Genomic DNA, 24,848 nt, shown 5'->3' with positions numbered 1-24,848 from the left:
GAAGTGTTCCCAAGTTGCAAATTTGCAAAGCTCTCCAAGCTCTGTCCTTTGCCACACTTTGCTTCGTGCAGGAATCTGAGGAACTTAAGGCACGTTGCAAATACTAACCACCTGTGAGTAGGCAAAGCATGTAAGAGGGCATAACTCGAAGAAGATAAATATTAGCCCCACTTGACCGTGATGCCAACTAAGGTACAGAGGCCGCCTCAACTCACGCCAGGTGTGTGGAACTGGAAGACAGTCCACAGATGCCTTCACTAACTGGAACCACACCCTTCCTGGTTCCCCCTGAACCTTGTGGAAGGAATTACGGCAAAGCTCTATTGGAGCACCGTGTCCAGAGTTACCATGCCCCTGACAAGTTCCTTAGAACTGACGTGTCAAATAACCAGTTAGATTGTAGGTCGGGTCTAAGTCAAGCTGTGTGCCTATTACACATGTGTATTCAGAAATGAGGAACAGGGACCTAAATGCCCGTCGACAGACGAATGGATAAAGAAGATGTGGCACATATACACAATGGAATACTACTCAGCCATAAAGAGGAATGAAAGTGAGTCATTTGTAGAGATGTGGATGGACCTAGAGCCTGTCATACAGAGTGAAGTAAGCCAGAAAGAGAAAAACAAATACTGTATATTAACGCATGCATGTGGAATCTAGAAAAATGGTACAGATGAACCTATCTGCAGGGCAGGAACAGAGACACAGACGTAGGGAATGGACATGTGGACGTGGGTGGGGTAAGGGGAGGGTGGGATGAACTGGGAGATTGGAACTGACATATATACACTACCATGTGATAAACAGATAGCTAGGGGGAACCTGCTATAAAGCACGGGGAGCTCAGCTCGGTGCTCTGTGGTGACCTAGATGGGTGGAATGGGGGAGGGAGGAGGGAGCTCCAAGAGGGAAGGGATATATGTATCCATATAGATGATTCACTTCATTATACAGCAGAAACTAACACAACATTGTAAAGCAACTATACCCCAGTAAAAAAAAAAAAAGTAGAAAAAAAGACAAAAAAAAAAAAGGAATGAGGAACAGGGACCTACCCGTCCACATGTTCACACACTGGTTGTGAAATGAATATAGATGCAGATCTCAAGTTTTCTTAATTCCTTGAATAAGGGGCCCATTGCAAGCAAACTACTTAACCTCAATGAAGAAAACAAAATGAATGTATACGCATGTGTCCTGGGGCAAGGTCTATCTTCAGCAGGCATTGTGGCCTGTGAAGAATAAAGCCTGACTCATGTCCCTCAGGGGCTTGCATCTAAGTAGGAAGGATGGGCCTCATGTGACCAAAGAGGCTTAAGTAACAAGCTGGAAATGACACCAACAACAGACGGATGGGAGTCAATCTGTATGGGGCTCGGAGCAAGGGATTAGAGTGCGGAAACGTCACCTTTCTGCAGAGTAAATTAGTCTGGGTGTGTGGAATGGACTGGCCCAGCTGACGTTCCTTTATCAAAGTAGCACCGGAAGGCAGTACGCTGTCAGGATGAGGCAAACGTCACCCTTGCAACTGTCTCTGTCACCAGGACCGAATTCCATGACGCCAAAAAAGGGAAGGAGTCCTCCGCTCAAGGGGGCCAAATGATTCTCCTCTTACTTCTAATTTCGGCCGCTGTATGTGCATCTCTCAGGGTCAGCTGGGGATGGGAAATCCCTCTGTCCTAGGAGAAGTGCCTCCCACCACACAATGCGGGGGGCGGCAGCGGGGCTGCCCTTGCTTCTGGTCCCACCCGAATAATTTCATCAGAAGACCACAGTTTGCTCATCTCTTCCCTGATATCCATCCATTCACACAATGAGTATGTGCCAAAGATCTGAGTGAAAAGCTCATTTCCAACACTGCATTCTGTAACCACAATGCAGAACAACAGAGATGGGCCCCCGCCTTTTGGGACTTCGGTGTGACATAAATAGGCTTTCCTGAGTGTAAAGAGATGGGTCGTTCAGTCTTAAATAACTGCACAAGGTCCAGGCCAGGCCCTTATGGTCCAGGATGCCCATCTCAGGTCTGCACCTTTGGAAATAGCTGCTCACGCTGGGACACACAGAGCTGGACCAAGACAATCAAAGCCTTGATAACCAAACATCTCCAATCACCACATATTTTATATTCACGCTGAGAAAAGCAAGATCCTCGTGAAAAAAAAAATCCACCTTCCAGAGAGACACAGCTGAGATTCAACCAATTACAGCAAGTTCCTACACCAGACTGAATCCTATTTTCTGGCCCTCTCCACCTCCAGGACCGAGAGTCAGCCTGCAAATATTCACAGAACAACTTTCTAGAAAAGGTAGAATTGTCAAGAGGGGACAGACTTGGAAATGCTTGTACGGCCTCAGGTGAGACGGGGATCATCACGGGATAGGGGGCCTGGGATTGAAAGAGGGGCCTTACCACACGCTTATCCTGTGCGGTAAGGAATCCGTGGGCCTGGGTGTGGCATGGGGGCTGAGGACGTGGAAGGAGCCTTGTGGCCTTGGAGGATGGAAAGGCTGCTCTGGTGAACTGACCAGGCTGCTGAACAGTCCGTTCACGGAGAAGAGCAGTAGGGGAGAAAGGAGACAGCAGGTTTGACCAACCTGTGTGAGTCTTGACAATTAGACTACATTGATCTATTTCCTTCTTTCCCCAGCGTTCTGGAAAGCCTTGGGTCTCCCGTGGAGGTGTGTGTATTTCTCCTGGAGAAACTGGGGCAGCATGAAAGACAACTCTAAAGAGATCAAAGCACCACCGTGGGAGGGATGGGCCTGTGTGGTCTGCTACCTGGGGGGGGGGGGGGGAGGTTCTAGAAGCACCTGGAGGCCATGGCCTCCCATTCCTGCCACCAGCCTGCATCCCAGGCCATTCCTCTTTCCCCGACACGTCTCCTACTGACTTGTACCAAATCGGGTGCAAAAATCTGCTCCCACTTTCTAAGCTTTTGAAAGGAATCCTGAGCCATGTCTTTCAGACCCAGGGCGAGGACATTCTGACAGCTGCTTTACTGGAAGGGCATTTATGACCCTCGTGAAGCCTGGAGAAAAAAAGTGTCAGGTTGACAGTGATAGCCACATAACGCAGAAAAAAACAAACTAACATGCTGACAAACTGTGCACACACAATACAATATTCACTGATTCACTATTCACTGATTCACTATTCACTGATTCACTGATGATCTTTCTTCACTGTTTATCTGACATTGTGTATTATAAGAATTTCAGACCTTTCTTTAATAAACCTTATTTTCATCTTTCTGCCCAAGAAAACACTAGTTAAGACTCAACTGAACTATGGAGAATTCCAATACAGAGAATCTCCCTCTAAGCCTGACCACATTTAGTGCAGAGACTGGAGCTAACTGAATGAAGAAATAGCCCTTCTGTAGTTGGCTAGCGCCAAAGTGAGGTGGCAACTTATCTTCCCCAAATGTATGTACGTGAACATTTGTACACACACACAATCGACGTACTTATAAAGATTGATAATGAGACAATCTGCCTCTCTTTTGTGTGAATTAACATGTTTTAGGCTAAGTCTCCATTTACCCAAAGCTCCGCTTAGGACAGAATCAGCAAATGGATCTCTCTGCTACTCTATTTTCCAATATTTTTTTTACAGAAAACACCAGCAGCCTTGGTAGGGGAGGGAAACCAAGAATTTTGTTTTAAATTTTCTAGGAGAATATATGCAGGAAGTTTTACTAGGTTCTCTTAGCTATACCAGGTCCTGCATACAGAAAAGTCAGTTAAAAACTAACCAGTACCCTGTCCCTGGAGTCCTAGGGGTGACAGCCTGTCCTGGGCATCGCCAGGACACAGATTTGCAGAGCACCTCCAAGTACCAGAACTCAGGGTTGTCAAGCTGAGGACTGCTTTCCTAGGAGTACATTTAAAATTATATCAAGTCCATGCATGCTTGGGACCTGCTCGTGGGTGGGTACGTGAGGCAGAAGCTGAAATCGGAACCACATATCTGTTATAAAACAAAAACAGAGCTTTTGAATTGCAAATTCTAAGGCAGAATCCTGGCTCATGAGAGTGTGAAACCATATTATTTGCAATCTTGGATGTAAAACTATGCGGTACAGTCTAGACCTGTTCTATTTACTTTCTTTTTTTTCTTCTGCAAAAGTTTTTTTTTTCCCCCTTTCTTCTCTTCTCCCTTAAAAGAAACTAACTGGGCTGGCATGTTCATCAAAGCAATTTACTGAGAATGCATTCTGACAGGCTGCATTAAGAATGTTGACTTGTGAAACAAAGGGCTGTTTTATCATGCACATAAATTACATGCTTTAAAAAAACTGAAGGTTCAGAATTCTTTAATGATACTCTAGCCAGAGCAGAATGGAGTTCTGCCTATTTTTTTGTGTCAGTACTTCAAAAGGTTTGCTCAGGAACCCATGGCTTGCAAAACTTACACAGAAAAGACTGCATCATGCATGATGGACTTCTCTTTGCATTGATTACAATTAAATTTAAGTCAACGTGTATTTATTAACTGTTGACCACAAGCCAAAGACTACACTGAATACTGATACAAAGGTGGATTGGACAGTGTCAGAAGAGGTTTTGGGGAAAATATCTCCTCAGATGAGTAGTGCATGGGGAACAGTGAAAAATGTGTACTACATGATTTCAAAGAAGCACTTAATTATACTCGGTTGAGGGCTCATAAAGCATCTTATTTTAAACCAAATTGTGATCTACACGTTTCTTGAGGGAGGGATACAGAAGGGACAAATATGGATGGAGATTCCGTAAGCATAAAGCAGCATGAAAAAAGGTCACATCTCATCTAAGGTGTGTAAAGGTGGATGGTTTGATTTGGTGTCTGAAACACAAGAGGATGAAACAGAGATAAGGCTGGAAAAAAGGGAGTAATGGCACAACTGAAAATATTAGAACACTATGGAGATTTGATACGAAAATGCTATGATTAGAGCTATGCTTAATAATGGCTAATCCAACAATAGTGTGTAGATGAACTGGTAAGAGATACAACAAAAGATTCATTGGGGGACTGTCATAAAAATTTACTGATTTACTTTGAAAAACAAGTGAGATGCAAGGAAGATGGACTGAGGATGCTGTCTGTATATCTTGATAAATGTACAGTGAAGGAAGCGTTTAAACATTACTTCAATTATTATTGGCTAGACCAAAGTTTAAGGTCAAATAGTTTTTCATGATTTAGGAAAACCTGAAAGTGATACAGACAACAATGAATTGAAACTTAAATGCAAGGAAAGAAAGAAATAAACACACACATATAATTTACAGCATCATCAAATACACCAAATAACAAGACGTAAGTCTAATTATGTGAAATCTTTTACACGGGAAACAACACAAAATGCTGAGAGAATTTAAGGAAGACCTAAATAGAGAAACCTATCATGTTTCTAGATTGAAGCACTTGATATTCTTAAGGTACCCATTCTTCCCAGTTTGATTTATAGGTTCAATGCAATCCCTACCAATACTTCACTCAGGTTTTGTGACAACTGGGAGAAAATCAAAGGGCCTACATTAGCCCAGGTTAATCTTGAAGTAGACCAAATGTCAGTGGTATAATTTACCAGATATCAAGACATACAAAAGAAGCTACAGAAACCAAGATAGTAGCACAAGAGACAAACAGTCTAGAATCTAGATGACTCACTGATACAGTCAATTTATTTATGAAAAAGTGTCATATCGAATTGGGCGATTGGGATTGACATGTATACACTGATGTGTATAAAATTGATGCCTAATAAGAACCTGCAGTATAAAAAAACAAACAAACAAAACAACTAATACTAAACTTTCATTGGGTTATTTGTATGGAAATATGTTAATATAAATGTTTCAGACATTATATGAAATTTCTAAAAATCTTATATTTGTATTTGTATGGAAATATGTATGGAAATATGTTAATATAAATGTTTCAGACATTACATGAAATTTCTAAAAATCTTATATGTTCTGGTATAATGTTATAAGTCATAATCCTAGTTATTACTTTAAAATGCATATCTCAGAAACAACTAATTTTCTTGTCAACTGCATTATTATGAACTTTCATCAAATCTTTAACTGTGGTCATTTTTAAGTCTTTTGTCATTTACAGACAGTTCTGGGTGTACTCTGATGCTTTTGCAAATATGTTCCTATAAAAGGGTTTCATCTTCAAGAAATTCATGGAAAAGACTCTGACAAGTACAGGTTTCTGGTAACTGACTGTACTGCTGAACTGAATGAATAAGCATTTTCAGAACTCTAATGAAAAAGTGATGAACTCATAAAAGTGCTAACAAAAGATCAAGATGAAAAAAAAAATAATTACATGGGACTGAGTGAACTGATGAGGATGAGTATAATTTTTGTGACTTTCTGTCTGAATTAAAAAAAAAAAATCCCACAAGGACTCAGAGGCAAAGAATATACAAATCAATTTTCACTGCAAAGTAAAGGAGCTGTTACAGTGGAGGATTACTGGACTGAATGTCAATATTATGACATAGTATGAGTGTGTTTCATGTTTGGTAATTGCAATCATTGTTGCTTTTGTTGCGGTCATCCATGTACAATGCTTGGTGTCAGTCTATTTATCTCTTGTAAAAATAAAATACAGTGTGTGTGTGTGAAAAAAAAAAGTGTCATATCAATTCATTAGAGGAAAGGATTGTCAAGTAAATAAGTCATTTTGGTTCAATTGGATATTAATATTTTTATTAATTTATTTTTATCTTACTAATTTTATCTTTTTATTTTAATAGTTTATTAATTAATAAAAAAGGAATCTTTATCACTACCTCAAATAAATTAATATGAAATAAATTACAGACCATCTGTAAAATGTAAATAGTACAACTTGTAGAAAAGAAACAGAAAAATATGTTTATGAACTTGAGGTATACAATAATTTCTAAACTGCACACAGAAATCACTAGGCACAAAAGAAAAAAAAATGATAAATTCTTTTTCATTAAAATTAAAAACTTTTGTTCATCAGTAGACATCAGTAAGAGAGTTAAATGATAACACTGGACCAGTATCCAGAATATAGAATATATAAAGAACGCCTATAAATTCATACAAAAAAGACAACTGAATGGAACATTTTCAAAAGACTTCAACAGACACTACAAATGAGGATTTCTAAATGGTCAGTAAGCACAGGAAAAGTTACTCAAGATCATTACTCACCAGGAAAATATAAATGAAAGCCAGAATGCATACCACTACCCAGCGACTAGAATGGATGAAACTGTAAAAAGATTGGCCACCTCAAGTATTTATACGGCTGTGAAGTTAATTAACTATACAGCCTGTGCGACTGTGAACAGGACAACCTCTTTGACTGAGGGTATATTTTCAAAGTAGAGCTGAGCAGCTTAGGAATTGAAAGCATACTTCAGCTCACGTGAGTAGAACCACCTCTCCTCAGGGCAGTGAACAGTGATGCTGCCCTCTGGGCTTCAGACCATGGTGGAGACACCAACCCAGTGGGTGCTCATGGACCTCTAAGTGTCAGAAGGAGGATGGCTGCAGGCATCTCTCTGAGATTCGAGAACACGTAGGGGACACTGGGATGAACATATACACACTACCCTATACAAAACAGACAATCAGAGGGGGGACCTTCAAGGTGGCAGAGGAGTAAGACGTGGAGATCACCTTCCTCCCCACAAATACATCTATATGTGGAACAACTCCTACAGAACACCTACCCACAAATACATCTATATGTGGAACAACTCCTACAGAACACCTACTGAACACTGGCAGAAGACCTCAGACTTCCCAAAAGGCAAGAAAATCCCCATGTACCTGGCCATGTGGCTGACATGGTCTTGGTGCTCTGGCTGGGTGTCAGGCCTGAGACTCTGAGGTGGGAGAGCCGACTTCAGGACACTGGACCACCAGAGACCTCCCAGCCCCTAGTAATGTCAAGCACCGAGAACTCTCCCAGAGAGCTCCGTCTCAACGCTAAGACCCAGCTCCACCCAACTGCCAGCAAGCTCCAGTGCTGGATGCCCCATGCCAAACAACTAACAAGACAGGAACACAACCCCACCCATTAGCAGAGAGGCTGCCTAAAATCATACTAAGTTCACAGACACCCCAAAACACACCACCAGACATGGCCCTGCCCACAAGAAAGACAAGATCCAGCCCCACACAACAGAACACAGGCACCAGTCCCCTCTACCAGGAAGCCTACACAAGCCACTGAACCAACCTTACTCACTGGGGGCAGACACCAAAAACAATGGGAACTACGAACCTGCAGCCTGTGAAAAGGAGACCCCAAACGCAGTGAGTTAAGCAAAATGAAAAGACAGAGAAATATGCAGCAGATGAAAGAGCAAAGTAAAAACCCACCAGACCAAACAAATGAAGAGGAAATAGGCAGTCTACCTGAAAAAGAATTCAGAGTAATGATAGTAAAGATGAGCCAAAATCTTGGAAATAGAATGGAGAAAACACAACTAAAGTTTAACAAGGACCTACAAGAACTAAAGAGCAAACAAACAATGATGAACAACACAATAAAGGAAATTAAAAATTCTCTAGAAGGAATCAATAGCAGAATAACTGAGGCAGAAGAATGGACAACTGACCTGGAAGATAAAATAGTGGAAATAACTACCACAGAGCAGAATAAAGAAAAAAGAATGAAAAGAATTGAGGACAGTCTCAGAGACCTCTGGGACAACATTAAACGCACCAACATTCAAATTATAGGGGTCCCAGAAGCAGACGAGAAAAAGAAAGAGTCTGAGAAAATATTTGAAGAGATTATAGTTGAAAACTTCCCTAATGTGGGAAAGGAAATAATCAAGTCCAGGAAGCACAGAGAGTCCCATACAGGATAAATCCAAGCAGAAACACGTGAAGACACACAGTAATCAAACTATCAAAAATTAAATACAAAGAAAAAATATTAAAAGCAGCAAGGGAAAAGCAACAAATAACATACAAGGGAATCCCCATAAGGTTAACAGCTCATCTTTCAGCAGAAACTCTGCAAGCCAGAAGGGAGTAGGAGGACATATTTAAAGTGATGAAAGGGAAAAACCTACAACCAAGAATACTGTACCCAGCAAGGATCTCATTCAGATTCGACAGAGAAATTAAAAACTTTACAGACAAGCAAAAGTTAAGAGAATTCAGCACCACAAAATCAGCTTTACAACAAATGCTAATGGAACTTCTCTAGGCAGGAAACGCAAGAGAAGGAAAAGACCTACAATAACAAACCCCAAACAATTAAGAAAATGGTATTAGGAACATACATATCAATAATTACCTTAAATGTAAATGGATTAAATGCTCCAACCAAAAGACACAGACTGGCTGAATGGATACAAAAACAAGACCTGTATATATGCTGTCTATAAGAGACCCATCTTCAGACCTACGGACGCATACAGACTGAAAGTGAGGGGATGGAAAAGGATATTCCATGCAAATGGAAATCAAAAGAAAGCTAGAGTAGCAACTCTCACATCAGACAAAATAGACTTTAAAATAAAGACTATTACAAGAGACAAAGAAGGACACTACATAATGATCAAGGGATCAATCCAAGAAGAAGATATAACAACTGTAAATATTTATGCACCCAACATAGGAGCACCTCAATACATAAGGCAAATGCTAACAGCCATAAAAGGGGAAATCGACAGGAACACAATCATAGTAGGGGACGTTAACACCCCACTTTCACCAATGGACAGATCATCCAAAATGAAAATAAATAAGGAAACACAAGCTTTAAATGACACATTAAACAAGATAGACTTGATATTTATAGGACATTCCATCCAAAAGCAACAGAATACACTTTCTTCTCAAGTGCTCATGGAACATTCTCCAGGATAGAGCATATTCTTGGTCACAAATCAAGACTTGGTAAATTTAAGAAAATTAAAATCATATTAAGTATCTTTTCTGACCACAACACTATGAGACTAGATATCAATTACAGGAAAAAAACTGTAAAAAATACAAACACATGGAGGCTAAACAATATGCTACTAAATAACCAAAAGGTCACTGAAGAAATCAAAGAGGAAATAAAAAAATACCTAGAAACAAATGACAATGAAAACACGATGACCCAAAACCTACAGGATGCAGCCAAAGCAGTTTTAAGAGGGAAGTTTATAGCAATACAATCCTACCTCAAGAAACAAGAAACATCTCAAATAAACAACCTAACCTTACACCTAAAGCAATTAGAGAAAGAAGAGCAAAAAATCCCCAAAGTTAGCAGAAGGAAAGAAATCATAAATATCAGATCAGAAATAAATGAAAAAGAAATGAATGAAATAATAGCAAAGATCAATAAAACTAAAAGCTGATTCTTTGAGAAGATAAACAATTGATAAACCATTAGCCAGATTCATCTAGAAAAAAGGGAGAAGACTCAAATCAACAGAATTAGAAATGAAAAAGGAGAAGTAACAACTGACACTGCAGAAATACAAAGGATCATGAGAGGTTACTACTAGCAACTGTATGCCAATAAAATGGACAACCTGGAAGAAATGGACAAATTCTTAGGAGAGCACAACCTTCTGAGACTGAACCAGGAAGAAATAGAAAATATAAACACAAAATGGATTAAAGACCTAAATGTAAGGTCTATCAAACTCTTAGAGGAAAACATAGGCAGAACACTCTCTGACATAAATCGCAGCAACATCTTTTCCGATCCATCTCCCAGAGTAATGGAAAGAAAAACAAAAATAAACAAATGGGACCTAATTAAACTCAAAAGCTTTTGCACAGCAAAGGAAACCATAAGCAAGACAAAAAGACAACGCTCAGAATGGGAGGAAATATTTGCAAACAAAGCAACTGACAAAAGATTAATCTCCCAAACTTACAAGCAGCTCATGCAGCTCAATATCAAAAAAACAAACGACCCAATCCAAAAACGGGCAGAAGACCTAAACAGACATTTCTCCAAAGAAGATACACAGATTGCCAACAAACACATGAAAGGATGCTCAACATCGCTAATCATTAGAGAAATGCAAATCAAAACTACAATGAGGTATCACCTCCCTCACACCAGTCAGAATGGCCATCATCAAAAAATCTACAAACAATAAATGCTGGAGAGGGTGTGGAAAAAAGGGAACCCTCTTGCACTGTTGGTGGGAATGTAAATTGATACAGCCACTATGGAGAACAGTATGGAGGTTCCTTTAAAAACTAAAAATAGAACTACCATACAACCCAGCAATCCCACTACTGGGCATATACCCTGAGAAAACCATAATTCAAAAAGAGTCATGTACCACAATGTTCATTGCAGCTCTATTTACAATAGCCAGGACATGGAAGCAACCTAAGTGTCCATCAACAGATGAATGGATAAAGAAGATGTGGCACATATATACAATGGAATACTACTCAGCCATAAAAAGAAATGAAATTGAGTTATTTGTAGTGAGGTGGATGGACCTAAAATGTGTCATACAGAGTGAAGTAAGTAAGAAAGAGAAAAACAGATACCATATGCTAACACATATATATGGAATCTAAAAATAAAAAAAAAAAGAAAAGAAAAATGGTTCTGAAGAACCTAGGGGCAGGACAGGAATAAAGACGCAGATGTTGAGAATGGACTTGAGGACATGGGGAGAGGGAAGGTTAAACTGGGACGAAGTGAGAGAGTGGCATGGACTTATATACACTACCAAATGTAAAATAGATAGCTAGTGGGAAGCAGCTGCATAGCTCGGGGGGATCAGCTCGGTGCTTTGTGACCACCTAGAAGGGTGGGATAGGGAGGGTGGGAGGGAGACGCAAGAGGGAGGAGATATGGGGATATATGTATATGTATAGCTGATTCACTTTGTTATATAGCAGAAACTAACACAACATTGTAAAGCAATTATTCTCCAATAAAGATGTTAAGAAAATATAGATAATCAACAAGGACCTACTGTACAGCACAGGGAACTCTACTCAGTATTCTGTAATAACCTATATGTGAAAAGAATCTGGAAAAGAATGGATAGATGTATACGTATAACTGAATCACTTTGCTGTACACCTGAAACTAACACAGCATTGTTGATCAACTATACTTTTATAGCTTAGAGATACACATTTATATCAACTATATAAAATAAAAATGAAAAAAATAAGAACACATAGGGGAAACCAAGCCTTTTACTCGAGGCCGCCATTCTATTTTCTCCCCATCATCTCTAGAGGTCTCCTTGATCTAACCAAACAAGTTATGAGATCTCCCAATAACCTTCCCACCAGTCTCTTTTCCAATGCATAGTCCGGATCTTGTAAGCGAATCATTTCACTGTGGCTGGCAAATGCAGAAAGCATGGATTTTCACAGCCCAGTGTATGTCTGAGGGTGAAATTTATCCATAATCTGCAAGACAGTACCTAAATTACTATGCCATAAATTGTTACTGCTGTGTAATGTTTAGAAACGATTTGAATGACACAGTTGCATCATTGGAAACTTGATAAATGTCAATCTAAGTGATTTTTCCCCAAAATAAGACAGATTGGAAATATACCAGATACTTTATAGAGAGCTACATCTTCCTTGGATACATAATGTGCTTCACGAAGCCTCCTGGATGGTTTTGCTAGTGGGATTCACAGTTTCCTTTCTGCATAGCAGCGAGGGGGCCAGCTCATCTGTACATCACTGAAATTAGTAAGGCTTGCTTTGCCGCACTCCTCAAATTAGTGACGATTGGCCTAAGCTGCTTCAAGCGATGAGAGTAAGTGGGACCTTGGAGAAGAGACAAATGAATCCAGAATCAACGTGGCCACCACAAAAATGTGCAGCATAACCCAAGTTTCTTGTAAGATTTTTCTACAGAATTCTTTGGGGAAGAAAACCAGCTTTTTTATTACAGTTCCAAGATTTTCTCTGCTCTTACTGACATAGGCTATTAGCAACCCTGACTGTATTCTAGAGGCTTATGGAAACTCTGGGTTTTATCGTGTTTGCAAAATGTTTCTTGCAGAGCAAATTGCCTGATGAGATGGCAGCCCCACTGAACTAATACACTGTTACTCTGATCACTCTGATTAAAAGCTGGGTGTTTTGACACACTTTGGAAAAGGCTAAGCTCTTGGAACCACAGACAGTAATAAAACAGCTCGGCCTCGTTCCATGTCACACGATATCATGATCCCTCCTCACCAAGATGACGAGGACATTTAAAGGCTTTTTCCTCCTCTAAATCTGGATTTTGTAAGACCAATGTACATATATGTTTCAGAAAGCATCACTCATAGTAACATGGTTGAGAAGACGGTTCACATATCCAACTTTTAATAAACTGCGCTCTGTGACCTTCACTCATAAGTTGAGAACTCTCACGGCCACCCTTCAAGACATGGGTTACTTCCTGAACCCTTTCCCAGCTCTTTCTAAAGCGGCTACTAGATGAGGGGTAGCGCTGGCCCTGGGGGTTATTCGCTCTCCTGATGTTGTTAATGCCCATTTGGCACCAGACAGAGAGTAATGCACTTTCTGTTTTTCAAAAAAAAACTTTAAAAAATTACCATAACAGGATAAAATTTACAAAACACTCTATTTGCTGGCTTTAAGAAAAGTAAGGAATAGAAGCATTTGAGTACCTAATTATCGGGTAAATCTTTAACCCAATAAATCTAAACTTTTATCAGTTATTTCTTAGTTTCATCCTGGTTTGCTTTTCTCCTTCTGGCTAACCATCAACTTCTGCCATAGGAGGTCCCTGCCCAGAGCTGGCCTAGGAGCTCTCTGGAAGGGAAAGCCATGGCTTTACACTAAGTAGCGACTTTTTTCCCTTTCTTTGCAGAATAGTGGAACAAGAAAAACACTAGTGCTTTGGCATATACTATACTGTATACTTGAAATTTGCTGAGAGAGTAGAGCTTAAATGTTCTCGCCACACACACATACAAAGGTAACTACGTGAGGTGATAAATGTGTACATTAACTTGATTGTGGTATTCATTTCACAAAGTACCCATGTATCAAATCATCACACTATATACCTCAAATACATACAGTTTTTATTCGTCAACTATACCTTGACAAAGCTGGGGGGAAAGAGCAAGGCTGACGTTTCCATGAGAGAAGAAAAATTCTGCATGTGTAGAGCAGCCCCAGACTGCCCTTTCCTGCTGGTCTGCCCTATAGATTTTATGTTTGTTTGTTTGTTTGTTTGTTTGGCAGCGCTGCGCGGCTTGTGGGATCTCAGTTCCCCGACCAAGGCTCGAACCCAGACCCTTGGCAGTGAGAGCATGGAGTCCTTACTAACCACTGGACCGCTAGGGGATTCCTAGCCCTGTAGATTTCAGACTTGCCCATTTCTCCATAGATAAATGATGACAGGTACATAGATACAGACAGACAGAAAAACGGATAGGTAGATATATGTCAACATCTATTTTTCTATTTATCTATCTATCTATGATAGATAAATATTGATCCACAGATATCTATCTCAATCTGTCCATATCTATATCTATCTATACATTGTGAATAATCCATAATTAATATCTACATTTTATTATATTAATCTATATATACTTAATATAACTGATAGATACGTAAGATAGATATTACAGGTATCTATCCATCTCTATCTATGTAGAGGTTATATATTATATATAATTATGTATCATATCTACATATCTATCTATCATCTCTCTATCCTAGGAGTTCTGTTTCTCTGCTTGAATCTTCATTTATACAGACACGACGTTGCACAGGTGAGTAAGCAAAATTGAAGCTATAAATGTGCATTAAATGCCTGCAGGAAAATGATGATTTTACTACTGAATCCTTAAAAACTCACCCTAAACAACCAGCAAGTGGCCTTAAGCAGGTGACTCATCGAATTTCCTCATTATATGCAGCTGCAGCTGGCAGGCATCCTGTGAGGTCAGATGTTGGCATCCCCTTTTAGCTTTGATTCATGGAAAGAGAACGTGACTGCTTTCTTGGGGTCACGGAGAAAGGCTGGCACACGTGTGGTGAAAGCAACCACTTCGCTCAGCATGAAGTCTCTGATCCTGAACAGTAAAATCAGTCAGCCTTGGGGATGGTATTCGAGAGACCTCAGGACCAAGAGTGAAACACAAAGATAGGAAACTACTGACTTATAAAATACGAGAACTTCACTCTGTAGGTTTTGGGAGCTTAGAGAATCTTAGAGCCATATACTCCAAAGCCATTATTTTAGAGCCAGCAGAGCTATCACAAGGTGAAGGGATTCTTCAAGTTGACTCAGCTTGCTAGTAATAGTGACACAGTAAAAATCTCGGTATTATCATGTCCACCCAATGCCATCTCTATTAAAGTTCACTGCTTCTAGTAACGCGCCTACTATTTGATACTCACGGCATCGGTATTTTGGACGTGGAGGTGGGGAATGCCTTCTTTCAAGCCAAGTAATTTAGGATGGACTGTTATTTAACTATAGAAAGTAGAGTCAGCCTATTTTAATCCCCGTTAATCCAGCCCCTGGCATGGACAGAACTGGGCACTCTTAACGCCAGGAGCATTGGCACTTTATAGACAATCTTAGCTGTGCAAACTAAGGGGGAGGGAGGGGACAGGAAATAATACAGCATTCGAACTGAGCCTGCACGGGGCAACATGCTTCCCGACACTGAGATCGCCTCTTGGACCCTGCTCCAAACTTTCTGCCCCATCTTCCTACAATTCCTGCCTCCCTCTTCCCCAAGGATGCGTTCCTTACTAACCTTCGTGCATCCTCTCACTTACTTCATCATATTCATAGGAAGGGTGCTTCTGTGGACATTCTTATATGAGTCTTTGGTGTACACCTGCTCTCATTTCTCCTGGGCATGTGTCCCTAGAGGTTGAATTGCAATGTCAACAGTCACCCAAAGGAAAAGGGGTAAACAAAATGAGAGGCTCTCCTACAGCGGAGCACATGAACGAACGTGGAGACAACAAACGTGAACGGCGGATACAGGTGGTGCTACGGCAACTTCGAGTCTTTGAATCTCGAAAGCATCCTGGTTAGAAAGAGACCCTGTTCTTATAGCCCACATGCGGGAAGAGAACAAGGTACAGAGTCAGGGCAGAGGGCAGACCCCAGCTCCCCAGCACGGTGGTGTCCTCTACAAAGGAACGCTCTTCAGGAAAAGGAGATCAAAGGTGCCAGACTCCAGGGCTGCCAGGCTGTGAAATATCACTGAACAGAAATTAGTCAGCTTGTCTACGGTGACTGTCTCCTTTTTTTCCCCCTCTGTTTTTCATGCTTTAAAATAAAGCTTGATTAGCATTTCGACCCAAGGGTTGGTTTTTCCAAAGAGGCAGCAAACCGCAACCTTGAGCTTGAGTTCTGATCAGTTCACAAGCCAGATTTCAGCATTCACAGTTGTAAAAGAAAGCGACCCAGGAGACTCAGGATTCCATTTTACTGCCGGTGCTAATAGCCAGGACAACCGCTGGTGCTGTCTATTCAATCCGGGCGCCAACATTGTGTGTGTGTGTGTGTGTGTGTGTGTCCGCGTCAAGGGTGGGAAACCCTGGAGACATTCCTTTCAGCTGTCATAATCATGGCCTTGTTATTTGATCTCTCTCCTCAGTGAGACATAGGATTTTCCAACCTTCCTTCAGCCCTCTGCTATTTCATCCTCGGACCCTAAAGATCACATCCGCCTTCTCTGCCTGCCTACCCTCGGTGGACACTTACAAATGCTCTTCAGGACATGCATCTTCCTGCTGTCTTTCTGCCTTCCTCCACAGACTGCCTTTAGGTGCATTTTTTTATGTCGAGGAACTGGCAGATCCACATGCAAGTGTAAGAAATAACGCAGAGTCCCAAGTCATCTTCATGCATTTCCCCAAGAGTAACATCTTGCAGGACTGCAGTCCTACGGCACCACCCGGAATCTGATATCCACCAACCTCCCCGGTTCTACACGCACTCATTTGTGTGGTCGTGTACAGCTAATGCAGTTTTATCACACGTGTAATCATTCCTCCATATAATTTTTACTTTGGTTCACACGTCACTTTGATTAGGTATCTCAAATTTTAACATGTCTGCATACATTTGACCAAACTCTCAGGGAGCCTAATTCCTGTCTGCACTCAGCGTGTAACCCTATGTGGATGGATGTAAACATTTCTGGACTCTGAAATTCCTTTCACTTAACGGATAGTCAGTGCTTTGTTGAGCTGCGTTACCTGCGACGGTGTGGAGAGTCACTGGGATTTGGAGTCCTACGTCTCCGTAGTGGATCGTCACACCTAAATTTGTCAACCATCCTTCATTGTGACCCACATCGTCCTATTTTTAAATTATGCCCTGGTGCAATGTTGGACCCTGAAATCACAAAAATATAAATGTAAGTAAATCTGGGGACAAACTTTACAAGGTGGTAGAGTCCTTGCTATTTGATTTCATTTGATTTCAAAGCCCCAAATTATACAGCCCCAAAGGCTGTATAACGAAAAAAAAAAAAAAAAAAGAAAAACAGAATTTCAGGTGATTTCCAGAGCATGAGATGGATTCTGCTGACCAACATGAACATATATGTAGGATTTCATTTGCGCGCCCAGCAGGAAATTTCCTGAACTTGCCAGAAGGATAAGAATAACAGGATGCACGCCACCCCTCCCACGTGAAGGTCGTCTTAAGTTGTGACAAACTGCATGAGAAAGGTGGGGAAGCATCTGCGGGGAGTAAGTGATGGCTTCGTCTCAAGGTGAGAGATGCAAGTTCTCCCACTGTTCTTCTCTGTAATCACTTCCTCTGCTCAGGCGAGGCGCGAGGCCAAATCCCAGTCGGGTCTGGGAGCCTGGAGAGAGAGCCGCGTCCTGCCAGGGCTGTGACACTGGGAGGAGGTGACACATAATGAGCCACGTTCACAACACGTCTCTGGTGGCTCTCGTTCCAGACAGTCATGGGAACCACCTCCTGGTCAAACAGCTGGCAACGTCTTCCTGAGGAGCCAAGCGGGGGGTGAGAGATTGTGGTCCCGCCCGACCCCGCACATCTGGATCTGTGTGATGTGCTGAGGTGCAGATAAAGCAGGTAGCTGCTTGTGCCTGGCTGTGTGTGTGTGTGTGTCTGTCGGGCATGGCTGGAGACCAGCACAGGGTGGGAAGCGGCTTGACGAGCTGCCCTGTAAGTAGGAAAGACTAAGGGCAAAGACTCCATTGAGAGGAAACTTTTCCGCGGTTCTAAGATAACTGTCAAAGCAGGAACAGCAAGTCCACAAGCCAGGGTTATGCTTTCATGATTTAAACGGAACTGTGTGGGTCAAGCAGCCCAGATTCCTAGGAACAATTCCTCTAATGGGAAAAAAAAATGTTGATGGGCAGAATCAGTAATAATCTTTAGGCATATGACATACACTGGACACAAATTTTCTCTTAATTTTATGTCCCCTTGACGCCTGAATCCGCAGTATAAACAAATCATCCTGTTACATCAAGATTCCAGCCTTCCTCCCTGAGGTTCCTTAGAGAAATGACAGCTCAGATATCCCATATCTCGGTGTTAGGCAAGGGGAGAGATCATGCTGGATTTCCCTTTCTTCCAGCAGCCGGACTCGCATTTCTCAACCTTCTCTTCACACACACAAGAAGCAGAGAACTTCCTGCCAAAGAAAGGGCCTGGATTTGCACAGCCAGTTGCATCCTGAGCCAGGAGGGAGATGATCTTTGTTTTGAAGCTCTGGACGCAGGACATAGCTCCCCCTTCCTCTGTGTCCGGTTTCCCCCTCTGCAAACAGGGATACACTTCCTACCTGCCTCGCAGGTAAATTAGCGACTATCGTGTCAGATAACAGGGCGGAAATGCTGAGATGCCAGCCTAGGAAGCTCCACGCAAGCTGAAAAGTACGGTTCTTGTTTTCACGGGTGCGACCCTCGGAATGTGTACAAGGCGGTGTATGCAAACTCGGAAAGCTGTGGGCCGTAACTTGAGAATGCCAACGGCCGCCAGCATTTTTGTTCCTGTGCTCCGAGTGGCAGCCAGCAACGACGAACAGCTTCCCTTCTGCGTGGTGCTCCCACGCTCAGTTGACGGCCTGGCGGAGACAGCCCTTCCCTGTGTTATCAGGAGACTCGAGCATCCTGGACACATCTTTGGTGTCTGCTTGGCACGGAGGCCTGGAGCAGTTTCACCTTCTCATCTGGATCATCTTTCAGTCTCGCAAACACAGTTAGCGGCTTCAATAGAGGCTGTGCCTGATTTTAAGGCTTTGCAGATCACGCTAGGCAGACGAGAATCAGTGGGCAGAGATGAAGTTAAATCAAGACACACATTTTTATGCAATGTAGGCTTGGCAGAGTGAGAATGGGAGATTTTTAAAACAAGAGACTGGTTCCTTTCTTTTCCCTCCCCACATAATCCTTGCTTCAGATGCTACCTTTGTAGGTTATGTTTAAGGAACGAATTTCTGAATGGAAAGGTGCTCCTCTTAAGTATTTTCCGGGAGAGACTGGACCATGAATTTGTGATTTTGAGAAGAACACCTAGCGGGGGAGTGTTGTTACTCACTTTGGAACTTTTCTGGCAACACACCCGCTGCCTACTTTCTTAGAGAATGGGGCCTCTCTTGGGGCAAGAGAAAGAGCGTAGACAGAAGGCAGTTTTGCTATTAAGCCAGAAAATAAAAGGGCGTTTTAAGTACAACTCCGGCTACTAGCTTCTTTAAAAGGTTTAAGGCAGGGCTTCCCTGGTGGTGCAGTGGTTGAGGGTCTGCCTGCCAATGCAGGGGACAAGGGTTCGAGCCCTGGTCTGGGAAGATCCCACATGCCGCGGAGCGACTAGGCCCGTGAGCCACAATTGCTGAGCCTGCGCGTCTGGAGCCTGTGCTCCGCAACGGGAGAGGCCGCGATGGTGAGAGGCCCGCGCACTGCGATGAAGAGTGGTCCCCGCTTGCCGCAACTAGAGAAAGCCCTCGCACAGTAAACGAAAACCCAACACAGCCATAAATAAATAAATAAATAAATCCCATTTTAAAAAAAAAAAAAAAAAAAGGTTTAAGGCAATAAAAGAGGTCTGTTTGCTGAGCTGAAAGTGAAACCCTCTTACACCTTCACAAATGTGGAGACTTTCCCTTTCTAGGAAGATGGCCCCGGAACATGGAAATACTCACTGGTACCAAGAAGAGTTTGAAAAAAAAAAAAAGAAGGAAAATGAAAACCATGGTCTGGACAGGTTACTTTCTGCAAATAAATTTTACTGTTGCAATAGGACGATGCCATGACTAGGGGATGCATCTTCCTGCCCTGGAACCTTCTCCTTGGATGCCAATCTCAAGACGGATGAGGGTCTATTTGGGGTCTTCTGACTTAATCCAAGTCTTGGGCAACCTGAACTGACAGGTAAAACCGTCACACACTTCAGCTGACACCAAGACGGCTACCTGGCCCGTACAAGGCATGGGTGTCACAAAGCCATGGATACCTGGTCTGTACAGGCTAAAAAGATCTAATAATTTTAAATGCAATGGGATCTTTTTCAGTGTGGCCAGTAGCCTCAGTTTGGGATATTTTCCATAGCCGTAGTTTTGGATAATAGAAGTAATTTACCCCAACTAGCATCCTGAAGGGTGTCTTTGCTTGCACTTGTTCAGCACAGACTTTTAGGTGAAGATCTTTGTTCAGACCCTGGTCCAGGAGATTTTCTGCTGAATTTTCCTGTAACGTGCCAGACAGGAAACAGTTTAGGCTCTGCAGTGCACGCGGTGTCACTTGCAACTGCTTGATGCTGCCACTGTAGCACGAGACGGCCACAAACAACACACAAACAAGTGAATGGGACTGGGTCCCAATAAAGCTTTACTTCATCAAACAAGTGGAGGGCCAGATTTGGCCCACAGACTGTAGTTGGTTGACTCCTGCTCTAGAAGCTGATGTCCAGGTATCCAGACTCTGGTGTCCTGGGCATTGGGGCAATAGCTTAAACCAGGGGTTGGCAAAGTGCAGCCAATGGACCAAATCTTCCCAGTTTACCCAGTGAAATGTTACAAACAAGCAGGATAAATGAACTACAGTGAATTATAGCAACATGTAGCAATATCTTAGAAACCTGATACTCAATGAAATAATCAAGTCACTAAACACTGCATATTGAATATCACTTTTTATAAAGCACAGAAGCAATTAAAACTGACCTGCTTTGGTGTTGCTATACATCAGCCTCACCGGTTGTAAAATGTAATAGAGATGGAATTATGCAGTGTGTGCTCTCTTTTTTTTCTTTTTTTAAAATCTGGTTTCTTTCCCTCAACTTATTCATTTTGAGATTCATCCATACTGCTGCATGTAATGATGGTTTCTTCATTTTTATGCTGAGTAACCATCCAGGTACCACAATTTATCTTTCCTCCTGTTGACAGATATTGTTGTCACTTCCAGTTTGTGTCTACTATGAGGAAAGCTGCTGACATTGGTGCATCCATCTTCGTATGGACATATACGGTATCAGGTCTGGGGTAAACCCTATGAGGGACTTGCTGGGTTGGACCATGGGAGGCGTGTGTAACTCTGTAAAAAAATGCCCCGTTGTTTTGCAGCGTGACATTTCACGTCCCCAGCAGCCATGATGAGTGATACAGTTGCTCAACATCTTCACCGACACTTGCTATTGTCGGTCTTCTTAATGGCCATCATTTTGGCCAGTGTGTACTTACATCTCATTGTGGTTTTCATTTGCATTTTCCTGATGATAAATGATAGTGAAAATGATCAGTCCAAATTTCCCTGGATGTGAGGAGAAGAAAGGTGGCCATGAAGTACAACGAGGGATGCAATAACATTTTGGGGTGACTGAAATAGCTCCATCTCATTATGGTACTTGTTACGTGAGTATACACCTGTTAAACTTGAAAACAGATGTATCTCGCTATACGTGACCTAACCTCAACAGAACTAATACTGACAGATGAAATGGATTTGAAAAAGTCACAAAACAAAATCTACTTAGGGACAAATACACGTGTAATAAAATTCTATTTAAAAAGGTAATAAAAAGCACAAAAATTAAATATAGTGGCCGTTACTGGGAAGAGAAAAGATGACATGATAAAAGAGGAATACAGACATCAACTTAGCTTCACAGGCATTTGGAGGGTCCATCGGCGTTAACTTTATTCTTATGTGACATAACTTATACATAGAACAGTATGCTGTTTGGATACATAAAGCACAGCATAAAACATTCTACTTATAAAAACAAGCTCTTCGTGTTTGGGTTAGAATATTATAAGTGGTCACATTCCAAGTACTTTTTTTTACCCCACATGTTTGTAATGTGGGATACATTGTGGTGGTCGATAATGTTAGGGTCTTGTCTGACAGGACGAGATTGTTCAGAAAACACGCTGAAAGATTCTGAGAATATAGTAAAACGTTTTCAGTGGGAGTCAATAAATAATTTTAAATTGAAGGGGGCCATATAATCTGATTTATGCTTTTACAGAGGACATTTAAACGCACATCAGTAAGTGAAGAAGCCAGTGTGAGAAGGTTACATGTTGTAATGATTCCAACCATATGACATTTTGGAAAAGACAAAACTAGGGAGGTGGTAAAAAAAATCAGTAGTTGCCAGGGCTTACGGGGGAGGGAAGGATAAATAGGCACAGCACAGAGGATTTTTAGGGCAGTGAAAATAGTCTGTGTGAGATTCTGACGTCATATGGAAGGATACATGCCGCTACACATTTGTCGGTTCCCACAGAATGTACAACACCACGCATACACCCTAGGGTAAACTACGGACTTTGGTGATCGTGATCGTGATGTGTCAATGTAAGTTCATTCTTGGTTAAAAAAAAAAAAAAAAGTACCGTTTTGCTGACTGATGCTGGTAACAGCAGAGGCCGTGCATATCCGTGGGTGGGGTCGGGGCGGGGGGAGGTAGGTGGGACATCTCTGTACCTCCCTCTCAATTCTGTTGTAAAACTAAAACTCTCCTAAAAACAGCCTTTCGATAAAGATCAGCAGGGCCGCTGCACAGTGGCTGAGGGGAGTGGAAGCGGAGAAGTGGTTGGGGTGTGTACTGCAGGGCGCCCGGGGCGTGGGGGGTAAAGGTGAAGCTGCATAAAGGAGATATAGCTTTGAAAGGCATACTCTAGAGTTCTTACGGATGGAATTTGCTGGCGCTACGCCACAATTTAAGAATACCTCTCATAAGGTACACCTCAGCTAATACTTCACCCCTGTGAAGCTTCTGTATAACGCTGGGCTCTTGTTAGAACCTACTTGGCCAGCTTGCTGGGTCATTCTATGAATTCATAGTGGTCAGTTTTATCTTATGTTGCTATGAGATTTAGAGGCCAGGTTTGACAGCTGAAAGGCAGAAATAATAACCACGTGCCAGCTGCGATTTTCTTTTGGACGTTAATCTTCTATGAGTCTTGGACCAGGGGCAGGCAACACATGGCACTGTGGGCAATTCACACACGGAGGGCTTCCCCTGACATTCTCCACTGAAGGAATGTCAGTGATGAGAGAGTCCCATCACTCCAAAATAATTCATTCAAAACTTTCTCTACAGAGACCATGATACTTGGCTCAGCCGCAGAAGAATAATACTGACTTTGCATATCACAGAAGTCCATCTAACTATAAAAATATATCGTTTAAACTTTCATTGGTTAACAGAGAGCTTTTAAAATAAGGGTCGAATTATTCCTAGAAAAGAAAAATGAACAAGCCCACAGTCTGCCGTAATGCTTTCAGTTTTCCCCACATTCACTAACCCCACGGGTCACCTCCATCCGCAGGGTGTAGAAGCCTGCACTTTTTGGTCACCATGCAAGCTGTCATTTTCTGAGGTCAACCCTCCAGGCTTCTCTTCCAGATGTTCACGTGAGCCTTTCACTGGAGCGTTCTGTTCCCCCAACCATAGTCCATTCCCTCCAGCCTTGGCTTAGTGATCAATGTTTGAGGGATTTTAGGACGGAACTCTTTTAGGAAGTTAGTACTTTTAATTCTGTCAGTGAGGACCTTCCTGTATTGTTTTGTTACAAGAGCATTTCAGTTTCACAACAAGGCGCTCAGCCTGGGGAACGAACATTCAGAAGACAAACGTCTATGCATAAGCCGAGGTCAAAGTTACAGCAGACTGGCCCTCAGTTACTGCCGTTAGTGAAGAAAAGGCAGATGTGTAACTTGAAACGAATTCAACTTCCCGTCCTCCTAAGCACCTGCGTTTTACTGTCAGGGTAACTAGTCACAGAGTTACTGGAAATTTGAATGCAGCCAATTCAATAATAAACTATCTAAATAAACAGGGAAGAACTTTTACTGACTGTAGTTTGATGAAAACAATGGAAAAGCACAATCCCGTGTGGATTTCATCTCCACCAATTGCTAATGCTGAATGGAAGTATGGCAGGGAGTGTACAGTCCAACCACAGCCCATGATTACAAGCCAGCAAAGCCCCAAAGCCCACCAGGGAATGATAAAAAGTGCAATTTTCCATACCCCTGCTCGCCTTTCACACATTGCTGGTTAACTGAAACACCACACAGTAAAGGAAAACAGTTCTCAACATACAGGTATTCCAGGGAGCGTCAGGAGGGCCAGGAGAAGACTGAGGGTTTGTCTGTTCCTCATATCAGGTCCTCAACAGGCCAGGATGCCGGGAGCCTGATTTTGAACATCTGTTAAGAACTCTGCGCTTTCTCTCAGTAACTTCCGCTCCTTGTACAAAGGATGGTCCCAATGCCATGCAATCAAATACTCTGACCGCAATCTGAAGTCATCTATTCAATTGTTTAGAAACTGAGGCATAATTTAACCTAGAGTGAACTGCACAAGTCTCAAGAGTGCAGCGCCATGATCCTTCCCTGCTGGT

General features: G+C 42.1%; 2 long non-coding RNA genes across 9 annotated transcripts in view; one reads left to right on the top strand and one right to left on the bottom strand.

The window, feature by feature from the left end:
• The window catches only part of LOC309653452, a 249,713-nt gene that overhangs the window by 140,382 nt on the left and 84,483 nt on the right, over positions 1 to 24,848 (bottom strand). The window contains exon 3 of one of the 8 annotated variants that reach the window (XR_014259172.1): positions 17,212 to 17,350. The exons of the other annotated variants lie outside the window; for them this stretch is intronic. This is a non-coding gene — a long non-coding RNA (uncharacterized lncRNA). The remainder of the gene's footprint in view (positions 1 to 17,211; positions 17,351 to 24,848) is intronic. 8 annotated transcript variants of the gene reach the window in all.
• On the top strand, positions 17,344 to 20,170 carry LOC309653463. Its single transcript, XR_014259198.1, has 2 exons — positions 17,344 to 19,694; positions 20,018 to 20,170. It is a non-coding gene; the product is annotated as an uncharacterized lncRNA (long non-coding RNA).

This window comes from Balaenoptera physalus, assembly GCF_965194825.1.
Source record: "Balaenoptera physalus genome assembly, chromosome: Y".
Taxonomy (NCBI): Eukaryota; Metazoa; Chordata; class Mammalia; order Artiodactyla; family Balaenopteridae; genus Balaenoptera; species Balaenoptera physalus.
Note: the sequence above shows the minus strand (reverse complement) of the source record. Positions and strands in the feature narration are given on the sequence as shown.